The sequence below is a fragment of the Mus caroli genome, chromosome 9 (assembly GCF_900094665.2).
Source record: "Mus caroli chromosome 9, CAROLI_EIJ_v1.1, whole genome shotgun sequence".
Taxonomy (NCBI): Eukaryota; Metazoa; Chordata; class Mammalia; order Rodentia; family Muridae; genus Mus; species Mus caroli.
In genome coordinates, this window is record NC_034578.1 from 116,254,580 (window position 1) to 116,269,307 (window position 14,728).

Consider the following 14,728-nt stretch of genomic DNA (forward strand, 5'->3'; position numbering starts at 1 on the left):
CCAGCCAGCCTAGCCTAGTCAGTGAGTTTCAGTAAGAGACCCTGTCTCAAAAAGAGAAATGGACAGAACCTGGTAAGCAGTACACCAGATTTCCTCTGTTCTCCATACACATGTGCAATATACCACATTCTCTCACACACCACACACACACACACACACACACACACACACACACACAAACATTCTGGGGCTCAAAGAGGTTAAGTCCCACAGTTGATCAGTGTCAGGTTTAATCTAGATCTGTCACAGTCTACGTTCCCAGCATTGAACACCTCCAAACGTTGACAGATGTTGAGGTGGTAAACATGACAGCTGACTCTCTATGAGGCTCATTTCTAAAGACTCAAGGGGCCCTGGAACTGGTCCTTGAAGACAGGATACCGAGATGGCCAGTCTGAAATATCAGCTGTCCCTAAAAAGGCAAATGCATTTGCTTTAAGGAGAGGGGTGTCCCTCTCCAACTTTGTCAATGGATACCATTAGTTACCAGCCATCTGCCGCCGCATAACAAACAACCCCAAGCTGAGTAGCCTAAGGGTCCCTCTGTTCAGTTTTTGTCACAGTTAATTGGCAGTTTCCAGTGGCCCTGGCTGGTGCTCCTTCCTTCTGCTCTTGGCTAGGCTCCTGCCTGCATCTGCTGTCAGTCACGTCAACTGTGGGTTGGCCTTGTCTCTAGTCCCTGAGCTTTCTCAATTCTGAGGTCTGCCCTGACAACTGGGCACAGCTGTCTTAGCTCCACTTAGCCTCTTGTTTCCAGTGGCCTCACTTCAGCCAGGCCATCAGACCAAGTTTGTTGTTGTTGTTGTTGTTGTTTTGGGTTTTTTGTTTTGTTTTGTTTTTTTGTTATTTTTTAGGTTTTTTGAGACAGAGTTTCTCTGTGTAGCCCTGGCTGTCCTGAAACTCATTCTGTAGACCAGGCTGGCCTCAAACTCAGAAATCTGCCTGCCTTTGCCTCCCAAGTGCTGGGATTAAAGGCACTGCCTGGCACAGACAAAGTTTTTTTTGTTGTTTGTTTTTTGTTTTTTCGAGACAGGGTTTCTCTGTGTAGCCCTGGCTGTCCTGGCACTCTGTAGACCAGGCTGGCCTTGAACTCAGAAATCCGCCTGCCTCTGCCTCCCCAGTGCTGGGATTAAAGGCGTGTGCCACCACGCCCGGCTGCAGACAAAGTTTTAAGGGAGAAAAATCCACAGGGCTTCTTGAGGCCTAGATTCAGAACTGTTCCCTTTACTTTGACACTTTGTATCAGACAGTGCCGGTTATAAAGCCAACCCAGTTTCATGAGTGGAAAACTAGACACCTGCTCCTGATGGGCAGCGCTGTGCAGCCTTACTGCAGAGAGGCATAGTTACACATCCTCTTGCAAACAATATTCCGCTGCTGACTTCACTTCCTGCTTCCTCCAAGGCGCCCCTCACTAGTATCTCTTCCAACCTAGCTCAGCAACAGTGGGAGTGCTGATTCCCCGTCCTCCATCATTTCTTCCCCAGGCCTCGGGCCTAATTGATTTCTTCCAGTCTTGCAATGGTAAACTGTGTGGGCTGGACTCGGAAGCCCACCGAAGCCCAGGAGAGCAATCGAGGCAGTGGGAGCCATGGGCCTTGTGAGCTCTGTAAATAATGTTGAGCTTTGTGCTGAGCAATGGGGCTGAGAGGCATAGGGTGGAGATGGATTGCTATCAACTTTATATCATCCTGGCTGCGTGTCACTGAGGTGGTAGTTTTGTCATGAGCAGGGTGGCCTGGACTTGGGACAACGGCCATGAGCATGCTTGGTGTTGTTTCTGGTAAGTTCCCTCATATGTAAACAGTCCGCAGCATTTGTAGCTCAATTGGCAAGAAAGGCTGAAGGAGGGTGGCACGGGGTTGACATTCCAATGTAGGTGATTTGATCTACTTGGGTCTACTCTCCAACAGAAGTCCAAAACACAAGAGAAAAAGCTTGCTGCCACAGGTGGTGTGTGTGTATGTGTGTGTGTGTGTCAGTGTGGCCCAGGTGAGCTCGGGGCTATAGCCCAATCCACGTGCAAGTCGTGAGAAAGTGGTAGGGATGGCTCAGAACTAGCTCTGGAGAAAGACTGCTGGGTCCCTCTGTTCTGTGGAGCACATTGTCCTTGACTTCTAAGTGGTCCTTGGGGGCAATCTTGCAGCTTCTCCCAAGCGCCAGGGAACCCAGCTTCTTTTAGCATGAGGAGGTGTTGTGTTGGCTTGCTGGAAGTGTGCACCCAGCGCACCAATTTATACTCATTGTGATTGGGCGATTATTTACAGCATTCCCAGGGGTGCCGCGCCAGCTGGAGTCAAGCTTCGTAATGGTTCCCCACCTTACTCTCAGCAATTACATTCAGGCTGGTGGTACATGTACTTGTATAAATTGTTCACCAATAAACATGTCCCCCAAGAGCCTTATTTATCTTCTGGAAGCTTCATGAAATAACCATACAGGTCCATCATGCCACCTTCCGCCCTTAGATTTTATAAGGGATTCCCCATTAACTTTAATGGGGAACGTTGTTAAGTGTCTCCCCACACACCCCTGTTGTAGATCAAGATCCGTGCATGACCAGTAAAAGACACAGTCTTTGAAAGTCTCCTGGGTCGATCCTGCCCACCTCTGCAGTGCCTGCCAGGGTCCCCTCCTCGGGTGGCCCTCCTGCTGTGACTGATCCCAAGGTTTCCTTCCAACCTTTCATCTGAGGCTCTCTCCTTTGTGGGTTTGCTTTAGAATTGCTTCTCTATCAGTTAGGAAGATGGTTGAGCTGCTACCATGAGAGGTCTCCTGAGAAACCCAGAACCCCAGTCTCCTTCATCGGGTCCCTCCACAGCCTTCTTCATCAGTGTGGCCAAAGGCAGACTGTGGGTAACTCTGGAGTCTGGGTTAGGAACAGAATGTGGCTTTTCTGTCTTAACAACCACCTGAGAGTTTACCCCTCAGCTCAGCTTGGGACATGACCCATGTTCGGTCCTAGAGCTTCATGGAAAGGAGAGGGGCGAAATCCTGGTATATATGACACTCCTTTGAATAACTATCTGCCCTTGGTTAGCACCTCCTGAACCACACTTCTGAGAATGAAACAGTATTAAGAGGTAATCTTCCAGGACCAGAGAGATGGGTCAGTGGTTAAGAGTGCTATCGAATCTTGCAGAGGACTTTGGCTCCATTCCCAGCATGCTCATGGCGGCTCACAACTGCCTGTAACTCCAGCTCCAGTGACTCTGGCTCCTGCTCTTCCTCCTCCTCTTCCTCCTCCTCTCCCTCCTTCTCCTCCCTGCACCTCTTCTTCCTCTTCTTCTACTTCCTCTTTGTCTTCCTCTTCTTCCCCTTCTTTCTCCTTTTCCCCTCCTCCTCCTCTTCTTCCTCTTCCTCTTCCTTTTCATTTTCTCCTCCTTCTGGCCTTCATGGGCACTGTACACACATGATGCACAGACATACAATTATCCAACAAGAAACAACTTAAAATAGGAAGGGTTTGTTTTGGCTACATTTTGACTGTCCAGTCCATCATGCTGAGGAAGACCTGGTGGCAGGAGCCTGGGGCAGCTGGTTACATTGCAGCCACATTCTGGAAGCAAAGAGCAGACAGGAAGTGGGGCTGGGCTATGCGCTCTTACGGAATGTGTCAAGGGAACCACTTCCTTCGCTCGTCTTCACAGTCAAAATAGAGCCAATGCCCTTGCAGAGAGAGGTCACCTGTGGCTTCTTCCTCTCACACAGCAAGTCCAAGTCATCAGAAAGTTCTGAGTCTTCTTTCCGGCTGCTCAGGAGCTGACCACTTACCACCATGTCCACCACACACCCAAGCCGCCATCCAGCCTTTCCTGGGTCACCTTCCAATGCCTGGAGGCTTTCCCTCTGCTTTCAACACAGCAGTCAGAGTTCCTGCGACACCAGAGCCTGATGCCTTTCAGGTCACAATTCCCAGCTCCTTCCATCTCCAGTCAAAAGCCAAAGCTAGAACCCCGCAATGGCCTGCAAGCCCTCCTCCATCTGACTCTGCCTGCCAAAGCCCTCTCCCCTTGCCTCCGTCTCTTCTGTTCTAGTCTCACTTTTGTTGCTGTGATAAAACGTCCAGACCAAAAGCAACTTTGGAGAAGAAGTGCTTTATGTGGCTTATGGTTCCAGGACATGGTCCATCACCGAGGAACATCAAGGCAGGAACTTGAAAGCAAGCCTGCTTGCTCTTCTACACAGCATTCTCTGAGCAGGAAACTTGCTTCCTGAGTGACGTTCTATCACAGCACAAAACAGTCATAGTATAAGCCTGTGGCCCTTACTGAAACCGTCCTGTTTTTGCTGCCTTGGAAGAACAGGTGTGTACCACAGGCGGGCGGATGACCACCATCAGGCTGAGGGTGTTCCCACAAGACTAGAATTCAAGATCCCACTTGCTTTTGTTTTGCTCTTGTATCTTAGGGTGATGTGAGTCTGTGGGGTTTGGCTGGAGCCGAGCAACTGCCATCTAAAACTTTTTTTTTTTTTTTTGTCTTGCTAATCTACAACTTGCCGATCCTTTGCCTAAAGAAACCGGAGTTTTGGTGGGATTGCTCATCAGCTCTTCCAGCTCTGTATTTGGTATATATGAAGTAAAAACAAAAACTGGAAAGTCCACTGCCATGCCCATGTGTGAGTCTGCAAGGCTCTGGTTGGTCTGCCTTCCTTCCCACCTCGGTCTTCTATTTGATTCTTGCTGAAATGATCACGCTCTTAGCCATGTTCAATGGGAAGACGAAGTATTTTCACTCCATCTCCCCAGATGAAAGGGTCCACTGGGCACATTTCTTTCTATCCATTCTATGCATTTTTAAATACTTGATAATATTCCCTACATAAAACCCTTGTTTAAAAAACCCTCCATTATAATGTAAATATGATTTTAATGGCTATAGGATATTCTATCACATTTATATCAAGTATTTTCTTAGCCATTTCTCTATAACCACTTGAATTGTTTCCAGTGTTTTATTGTGTTGTTCCTTTGGCCTGTCCCTTAATAAATCTGTGGCCTGTTTCCAAGGAGATGCTAACGTAAGTACCGTTGTTATTAGCATCTTAGTGTATTTCTATATTTGAAAGTATCATTTCTAGATGTGGAGCTGCAGAGTCCAAAGCTAAGAATATTATATTGTACACTGTTTGGAAGATTTGGAATATGTCTAAGAAAACATTGACAGAAACCCCTGTATAGTGTTTGACTTTCACTCCCTAGTAGAGGACATCACCAGCTCAATTTGAACAGATGTAACTTCATGGTCCTCTGGCAGGGTCTATGGCTAACCTGCAAGCCAGAGCTCAAGTTTCAGGCACATCATCTCCCAGAAATGTCCAACAAATTCTTTAATGCCCAGGACTGAGGATTGTTGCCTCCTTAGGACATATATTCTAGTGACTGCTTATGTTAGAACATTTGTGTATAGTATGGTCAAAGTTTTCAGTCTCTCTAACTGCCTGTGGTGTGAGAGCTACAACTGTGCCAGTCACTAGTTTATAAATGTGCACTCATTTAGTGATATGTGTGTGTGATTGTGTGTGCATGTGTGTATGTGTGTATAAGTGTGTGTATGTGTGTGTAAGCGTGTGTATGTGTGAGCATGCATATGTGTGTGGTATGTGTGTATATTTGTGAGTATATGTATGTGTGTGTCTGTGGAGTGTGTATGTATATATATATGTGTGTGTGTGTGAGTGTGTGTGTGTATAAGTGTGAGTATGTATATGTGTGTGGTATGTGTGCATGTGTAAGTGTGCATATGTGTGTGTCTGTGGAGTGTATATGTGTGTATGTGTGTGTATGTATGTATGTACATGTGTATATAAGTGTGTGTATGAGTATGTATATGTGTATGGTGTGTGTGCATATGTGAGAGTGTGTGTATGTGTGGAGTGTGTGTGTGTGAAGACTAGAGATTTTTCAGCAAGTTATCTTTTCCTCAATCACTTTCCTGCCTTTTTTTTTGAGACGGCTTCACTCTGAACTGGAAACTCTGTTTTAGTTATATTTGCTGACCAGCAAGGAAGACCCTGGGAATCCCTCCTGTCCCCATTCCTCAGCTCTGGGGTTGCAGGCAAGCTGCACAGTGCCCCATTTCACATGGGTCTTAGGGATCCAAACAGATCCTCTCGCTGTAGGGCAGGCGCTCTACCTCCTGAGCCTGTTCCTAGCCCCGCGTATGCTGCACGACAGACTCAGTAGCCACAGCCTGGGCCTCACCATCCCACCAGACCAGTAGGCACCAGTTACATGTAGCTATCTACATTTAAATGAACTCAAATTAAAAATTTACATTCTCATTTGTACTTGCTGCCCCTCAGGTGCTGCCTTGCCCAGTGCACCCCTTGGCTATTGTGTTGAACTGTGAGGATTAGAAAATCTCCACCATGACAGAAAATTCGATTGGACCACGTGAGCAGAATGATTCCTCTGAGACCCAGCTGTCACCAGACACCTTTGTTTCATAATTACCTCCCCACAAACCAATTCAGGCCTGAGATGATTCTGTTCATGGAAGACACAAAGAGGCATCCCACCTAAAGAGGCTGACAGTAATTACAGTCGTGAATGACCTTTGAGGATTTACCAGGTGCCAGGCCCTTCGCTAAAAACAGCTGCTTTCCCACAATTCCTAGTCCTGGAGACCACTTTAGACACAGTGAAGATTTAGGTAAATAAAATATTCTCCCTTTCACTAGAATAATTTGTGGGGAAGAAATAGAAGCTCAAATTAGGGAGTAGGAAGCCAGGCTCATGGTCAAGAACTAAAAGGCTCCCAGCAAATTTCTTTGTAACAATTTATTTTGCTGGGGATGGTTCGCACCTGTCACCTCAGAATTCAGGAGACTGAGGCAAGAGGTTTGTTACAAGTTTAAAGCTAGCCTGGGCTACAGAGTGATTCTTTCTCCCCTTCTCCACCGCCCCCCCCCTCTTATATAAGGTAGGAAGGGCCCTCAGCTCCTTCTGTCCACACAGACCTATGGGCAGGAATGTGGGGAGAAATGGAGGGAGATAGTGTGGCCTGGTTTTGTCCACTGGACTTAGGAGTGCTTCCACCCAGTGCTGGAGCATCCGCTCTGCTAGCGGAGGAGGCTGTCTGAGCCACAGCACACTGAGGATCCCAGGGTGGAAACGAATCACTAATGCGGATGTTTGCTTGAGGCTGAATTTGGAAGCGAGGTTGCTATGTCACCGATGCTGCCTCAGGTCCCCCACAGCCTGACTGAAGCAGGCATCGCCATCCGCTGCCAAGTAATGTGGAGCTACAGGCCATCAAGGAGGGGCCTGCCAAGGATCCCCCGCAGGAAGGCTAGTGCCAGGGGCTCACTCAGGGACGAGAGACAGGCAGCAGTCAGTCAGAGCTGGGGTGCTCCCCAGATCTTGCTCCAGGGCCCCAGAGCCTAAGAGCTAATGGAAGCATCAGGTTTCATAAATTGTCAGGATAAAAAGCCAAGTGAGGCGTCTTGGCCATTCCTATCTTGTCTGCTCTGGAGTGGAGCCTGGGTACTCCCTGAGATATTAGAACATTAAACCTGTCACAGTAAATACTCGGGAATTAAGACTGTGACTCCCAGCCCTGGCAGCGCAATTTGCCATCTAAATTGTTACCTTCCCCAGGACAGTACATAAACAAGAGGAGCAGATCACGGGGACTTTTCAACAGGCATGGCAGCCCACTCCTGACATTGCCCTTTCTGTGCCAAGCAGGGAGACAGCTCCTTGGAGCGTCACAGAATTACCAAGATGCTGAAGTTTAGAGTCATTGGTCACCAAGCTCCTGGAGTCAGAAGGTATCTTCAGCTTTGGTTTCTGACCACTGATTTGGGTCCCGAAAGAGTTCCCGAACTGGGGGCTGGATCTGTTGGCACACTGCTTGGTTCGAAAGCATGAGGATGTGAGCTTGAGTCTCAGAACGCACATAAGCAGTGGTGATGTGAGGTGAGATTGTGGGCTCAACTGTGAAGAGCTGAAGACAGGAGGCTCCTGGGCTTTGCGGGGTCAGCTACCCTAGGCTGCCTGGCCAGCTCCAGGACCTAGTGACAGACCCTGTCAAAAAAAGAGAAAAAAGAAAAAGAAAGAAAAAGGAAAAGATGAATATCTCCTGAGTTTGTCCTTTGACTCCTGTACACACATCCGCATTCACATGTACCCATGTACCCAAATGACCTTCACACATACTAACAGGTACACACAGATACTAGAGAGAGAGACAGAGATAGAGATAGAGAGAGAGAGAGAGAGAGAAAGAAGGAGGAGGAGGAGGAGGAGGAATGTGTCAGTTTGAGGAAGCACAAGCTATAGTGTAGGGAAGGGACTGTGGCCAGAGCTCTGCCCAGCCCCCAAGAATCCTCTTTCCTTCCTCTGTACCCCTGTTCCAGCTGCCAAGCCTCTTCATGTCCAGTATCCCCATTAGGAGAACTGTCTGTGTAGAAGGGCTCCCACCGTATGCTTCTCACAAGAGCAGAAGTCTGGAAGTGCCAGCCTTTGCTGTTTCCCCTTAGGCAGGCACTGATTGGGAGGGAATAGGAAGCCCTGCCATGTGGCCTTGGCTGAGGACATCGGTGTGCGGTGTGACACAGAGCACACTGTGGGGACAAGCACACACTAGCCCCGCACTCTGCTTCTGATCTCCCCCGCTGAGTCTGTCTCTCCATCCCCCCTTCGTACTTTGCTCCATTCTTACTTCCTTCTGGAAGCGTCTCTCTGGCGACTCCGTTTCCCACGCATATCCTACTCAGCTGTTGCTTCTGTGGAGCCCACGCAAAGACAAACTTCCATTGTGAAGGGCTTGTAGCTGAGACAGATCAGTCGGCATGGCACCGGCCCCTCTCTCCTCCATGAACAAGTAGCTGGAGGCCAAGCGTTGTCTTTCTGGGCCTAGCATCTGACTCTCTTCCCTGCTGGTAAAACCTGTAGATCATCATCAAAACCAAAGCAGAAACTTAGATGTATTAGTTGACTTTCTCAAGACAGAAGCAACATATGGAAGGAGGGTCCGTCACAGCCTAGAGGCTATGGCAGCAAGGAGAGCAACCATGCTGCAACCCCTGGACTGGGAGTCAGAGCCAGGCAGGAAGCAGAGCTGGGCTGCAAGGACTATGTCTGGGAGAGCAACTTCTCCCTAGCCTGCCTCAACCTCCCCAAATAGCACCAGCGGGGACCAGGTGAGAAACATTCAAACCACCGCAGTAGACATTTCCAGTCTCATTGATCCCTCGCACGTGCAAAAACCAAGTCTTTGATGAGGTCCCTGCACCCACCTTGAGTGTGAGTCAGGAGTCCCTTCTGTTCCAACACTTAATTCTGTCCTTATCTGGAAGGAAAGTGTCCCCTTCCCTGCCCCCTTGGACACCTCTGTCCTCATCTCTCCGTGTCCCTAGTCACTGAAGAGTCTGCTCCTGAGGCTGGAGAGGTGGCTGAGGCTTAAGAGCACTTGCTGCTCTTATAGAATACCAGCATTTAGTTCCCAGTTCCCACATCTGATGGCTGACAACTAAGTCCAGCTCCAGGGAATCTGATACCCTGTCTGGCCTCTTTGAACAGCTGCATACACACAGCACAGCACACACACACACACACGTGCGCGCACACACACACACATCTTTTTTTTTTTAAAGGAGCAGGCCCAGCTGCCACCTCCTCTATGTCTTCTCTTGCCACCACAATAACAGCTGGTCACACAGAATTGCATGGAGGGCACTGAGCCGTTCTGACACACCGGCTGCAACCCAGCTGCCAGGCTGCTGTTCTCATACACTGCCCAATAACTGCAGGATACTGGCGTGGTGTCTGTGATTTGCACAAGTGCACACACAGCAGCCTCCCTTGCACAGGCCGCTGTGGGCTCAGCATCCCTTTAGTTCTCTTGTCAGTGCCTCAGTTTGCATAGATGAGACACCCAGCTTGCCCTGTGAAGCAAGCACTGGTCCTTCTCATGGTAATGATGCCGCTTATTGGTCTGCTTATCTTCTAAAGGTGGGACAGAGATACACAGAATGTTATTACAAAGAAAGGGAGAGAGAGAGAAGGAACTTGGCCACATGGAAGAAAGTCACGACTCTCACAGGCAGGGAATGTCACATTCCTTCTGTACAGCCACCTTGAGTGCCAAGGGACCTCCCTAGAGACTGACAGTAGCTCTGGACCCTGAGAGGGGAGTTACTGTTAGTTCAGTTCCCTGGGTCACATAGAGATGGAAGATGGTAGCACAGGAGAGTGGGCTGATCTTTTCTCACAGCTCGCAAAACTGAAGCACACTTTCCATTTCCCAAAGGCCGTAATTATTTCCTGGAGAAGAAATTCAAATGACCCAGATAGTTAATTCAGTGAGATTGGCCCAAAAAGTATTTACCAAAAGGCAGTTTTGTCAAAAATAACATCACAACAGAGTAGGAAGGGCTGCCTTCCAGTGCCTGAAAAAAAGCCTCAAGTGAGGGGTCCAAGGCTGAGGTCTAATCCAATTAGGGAGGGCAGGGGTTTGGGTGTTAGAAGAAGTGAAGGAGGGGGAGACAGGGAGAGAGGGAAGGAAAGGGGGGAAGAGGAAACCTGAGAGAGAATCTCAGTAGAAAAAGATGTAACCGACACCAGGCTCTTCACCCCTTCCAAGGAACGCCAACAAATCCACTCTCAACCCACGAACCCGTCTCCAAGACAGCTGGGCCTGAGGTCCATGGAGTCACAGTTGGCTATATTTGTAGAATATATGAAGAACTCCAAAAATCAGACACAAATAACCACATGATCCAGTCAGCAGGTGGCCAGGTGAGATGAGCAGACACCTCTCAGGAGATGAAGTTCCAGTAGTCATGGAACTTGGAACTTTGGAAAAGCAGCTGGTGAGATAGCTCGGTAAGGAAAGCGCTCACAGTGCCAGGGTGAGGGGCCTGAGTTCAGATCCCCTGAACCCACAGGAACCAGGGGCAGTGGTGTGTGTGTCTGTAACCCTGAGCTCTGACTGCAAGACGGGAGGTTCCTCGAAGCCCACAGGCCAAACAGCCTGGACCACCAAGCTTCAAACTATATGACTTCCTGTCTCAAACAAGGAAGAGGACATTGACATTGAGGTTGTCCTATAACCTCCCCTCTTACACTGTGGTGTGTATGCATCTTTATTCACACCCATCAATATGCACTCGTGTGTGTGTGTGTACACACACACACACACACACACACTCCCCAGTTCCTACAGACTCCCAGAGCACACCCAGTTACTGAGGCACCATGGCAGTGTTCTGTGTGCTGACTTGTTCTACCCTGCAAACCCAAGCATTAGGAGCATAGTCAGGGGCCATAGGGCATACCTTTTTCCATTTCCTGCATGTCCACTAGTCTTTCCATTCCTAACATACATTCCTTGTTTCACACAGGACGCCTGTGTGCCCCGCAAACCTGGGCACAGAGCTGGCACACAGTAGAGCCTCCATAAATATTTGCAGATGGTCTGCTGGGAAGGAGGCCTGCTTCAGCTGGTTGCATCACATGCCTGCTGCCATCTCTTGACTGTGGCTGTCTGTCAGACTTCTGTGGCACAGACAGAAGCTGATTTCTACCAACTGTAGATAAAAGAACCTTTTCCTGAGTCCTTCAAGGGGAGAAAACACCAAACTGGGGTGGGGGGGGGTCAGGGAGAGAAACGGCTGCCGAACCCACAGTGAAAGCTTTGTGTGAAGTCCCTCTGCTTGCTATTTCTGGTGATGCAGGGAAGGGCCAGGTAAAGGGGTGCTTTCCTAGCTGACTCGGGCATTGCTACTGGGATGTCTGTGACACGGCCACCAGGAAAAGGGATGGCTGGGAGGCAGGAAGCCACCAAAGAGCCTTATACACTACAGAAATGCAGTGCCTTGGCCCGTCTGGCCACCCAGGAGCTCCAGCAGAGAAACAACATCCTTTTGTGGTCTGGCCTGGCTGACTGCCAGGGCTCAACAAGGGCCTTGTGATATGCACTTTTGAAATGTGTTGGCAGGATGGCATGTCTAACTCGTGCTTAATGGCCAGCAGCATTTATGTCTCCTTCTCACGCCCACAGAGGCAGACTGGCTATATGCGATGGGCTGCAGCGGCCTGACTGGAGTGACTGGTGCTCTCTCTCGGATTCTCTTTACCCTTATCCTGGCCTCTGTCAGGTTTCAGTGGGTCCTCGGAGGACAGAGACAGAAGGAGAATATACCTAGTGTCAGTCTCCATTTACATATTGTGTAACCTTTGATCTCCTTTTGATCAGTGTCCCTTTGGGTCCCTGTCACAGTCCTACAAAAGGGTGGTAGCCCTGTTTCCAGGTAGGGAAAATGAGGCTCAGAGAAGTTAAGCCATGTGGCTCAGAATGACACACATAAGATGTGGGAAAATAGGGACCTGACCCCAGCCTCTCTTCTTCAACAATTAGACTCTCCCAAACCCTTTCGTAAGACCTCAGGGTCAGGCTGGTGAGATGGGTCAGTGGGTAAAGATGCTTGATAGCAAACCCAGTGACTTGAGTTTGATCTCTGATCCCCACATGGTGTAAGAGAGACTTGACTCCTGAAAGCTGTCCTCAGCCCTCCAGATGTGTCTCAAAGCACATGCTCAACCACACACACACATTAATTAATTAATTAAATATTAATTAATTATTTTTTTAAAAAGATCCCAGGTCTCAGCCATCCATCTGCATTTCTGTCATCTATACCCCATCTTGTAAGTGACCATGGCCACTTAGCGTTTGGAAGAGCCCAAGTAGAACAGGCTCACCCTGTTCTTCATGGTTTGCTTTGAGGGTTTTCAATTTGATTGGGGGAATTTAATTCACACAATGTGTCCCCGGTCCCATGATTTTCTGATTTTCCTGTTGCTTATGAGTGACAGCTGCTCTGTTCCTCAAGTTCCCTGGGTGGTCCCTACAAATCCCAAAGCAGAATGGCCACACACCCCACTCGTAGAGACATGTAGAAACTGAAAGAAAGCTGTCCTGTTGGGCTAGCCCCTGCCCCTGCATATAGCATTTGAAGGAAGTAGTCGTTTATTTGAGAGTTAATTTGAGAAAGTTCTAGAATAGTCATTGGGAAATGAGACAGAAAAAGACAATATGTTAAGGTGCTAACAATCAGTTTGCCTCAGTAGAAAACTGGAGCCCAGTCCCATCAGGCCTGTCTGGGACAGCACACAGAGCATGCCTGAGAGAAGGACCACCCACAAGACAAGAACAGTGGGGCCTCTGTCCACCTGCTCCACGATACCCCAAATACTCAAACACACATGGGGTAGAAGTTCTCAGACCAGTGGTTCTCAACCTCCCTAGTACTGAGACCCTCTACCACCGTCCCTCATGCTGTTGTGACACCCAACCATAAGATTATTTTTGTTGCTATTTCATAACTGTAATTTTGCTATGATTATGAACCATAGTGTAAATACCTGATATTTGACCCCCCCAAAGGGGTTGAGACCCACAGGTTGAAAACTGCTGTCTTAGACACGTGGACATCAACTGTATCATCAGACATCAAAGCATCACAGGTGGGGTACCACAAGTGTACCCCCAGTCCCCACAGTGCTCTCATGCTGTATTCTGGGAAAAGAAGACAAAGATCTTCCCTCTTACCACTTCCTCCTCTGTGGTTTCAATTGGGAAGATACAAAATGGGGTCCCTGGGTAGCCTTACCTGTAGCAGTCCCACCTCCTCAGCCATCCCAGACCAGGGAGTAAAGAACCAGAAGTCACTCCCCAGAGTGCAGGAATCTCAGGGGAGGTAGAGAGTCGCATCGCCTTGAAATCAATCGATGAGTCAGAGGAAGCTGAGCAGGAAGGAGAAGGGGGTCATTCCTGAGACTTCTCAGTGCACCAGGTCTATGAGCTACAGCATCCAAGACGGGCAGTCATGGAGACAGAGGGCAGAGGAAGCCTGGAGCAGCGATGGAAGTGTCTTCACGCTCTTGCAGGGAGTTACCCGGTAGAAGTCAAGGTGACCACAAAGTAAAATCAAATGTGACTCCTCTCGGAAAGGCAAGGACGTTTGAGATGTGGGAAGAAGGGATCCCTTGCAGCTTGGGGGAGGATGCTTAGATCCATTTCCTCCCATTACACAGTAATGGACCAACTGCCTCGCCCCTCTGATGGTATGATTCCCCCTGCTGGTCCCATGGGCGTCTTCTGTCTCTGTCTGTTCGATCTATCTATCTATCTATCTATCTATCTATCTATCTATCTATCTATCTATCTATCTATCTATCTATCTAATCTATCTCTTTCTGTCTCCTTCCCTCCCTTCCTCCTTCCTAACTTCCTTCCACCCATCCCTCCTTCCCTATCTCCCTCTCTCCCTGTTCCTCTTGGCACCTTCTCTTTGTGTCTCTCTAGGCCACTACATGTCTAGGAGACCCCAGTAATATCCCCCATCATACTCTTCTCCATCATATCTTCCCCAGGATCCCCAAAGCTCCTTCCAACCTCTTCCAGAGACTACTGTGCACCTCCAGGGAGGGTCTGGACTTTCAGCCACTGAAGCTGCATAAATAAGGAGCGATGGGGAGAGGAGCATATGTGTCCCAGTGGCATGCTGCCTGTGCTGGCGGCAGCAGGAGGCCTGACAGGCTCATCCATTGCCAAGCTCTACTCAAAGTGTCAGTCACCAACAGCCTTCCATTCAAGGGCCCCTGTTTGCCACGATCAACATTTCAAAAGCAAGTGCGTGAGGCATACAGTAGGTTGCTATAATTCACCCAAGGGCTGCGCCTGCCGCAGGAGACCAGTCGTATTCTTCTCTCTGA

At 48.9% G+C, this 14,728-nt stretch overlaps 1 long non-coding RNA gene across 1 annotated transcript; it reads right to left on the reverse strand.

The window, feature by feature from the left end:
* Positions 1 to 6,753: 6,753 nt before the first annotated feature.
* On the reverse strand, positions 6,754 to 14,133 carry LOC115031962. The gene is made up of 3 exons (XR_003837614.1): positions 13,624 to 14,133; positions 8,670 to 8,896; positions 6,754 to 8,032 (listed from the first exon to the last, which is right to left on the reverse strand). It is a non-coding gene; the product is annotated as an uncharacterized LOC115031962 (long non-coding RNA).
* Between the last annotated feature and the right edge of the window lie 595 nt (positions 14,134 to 14,728).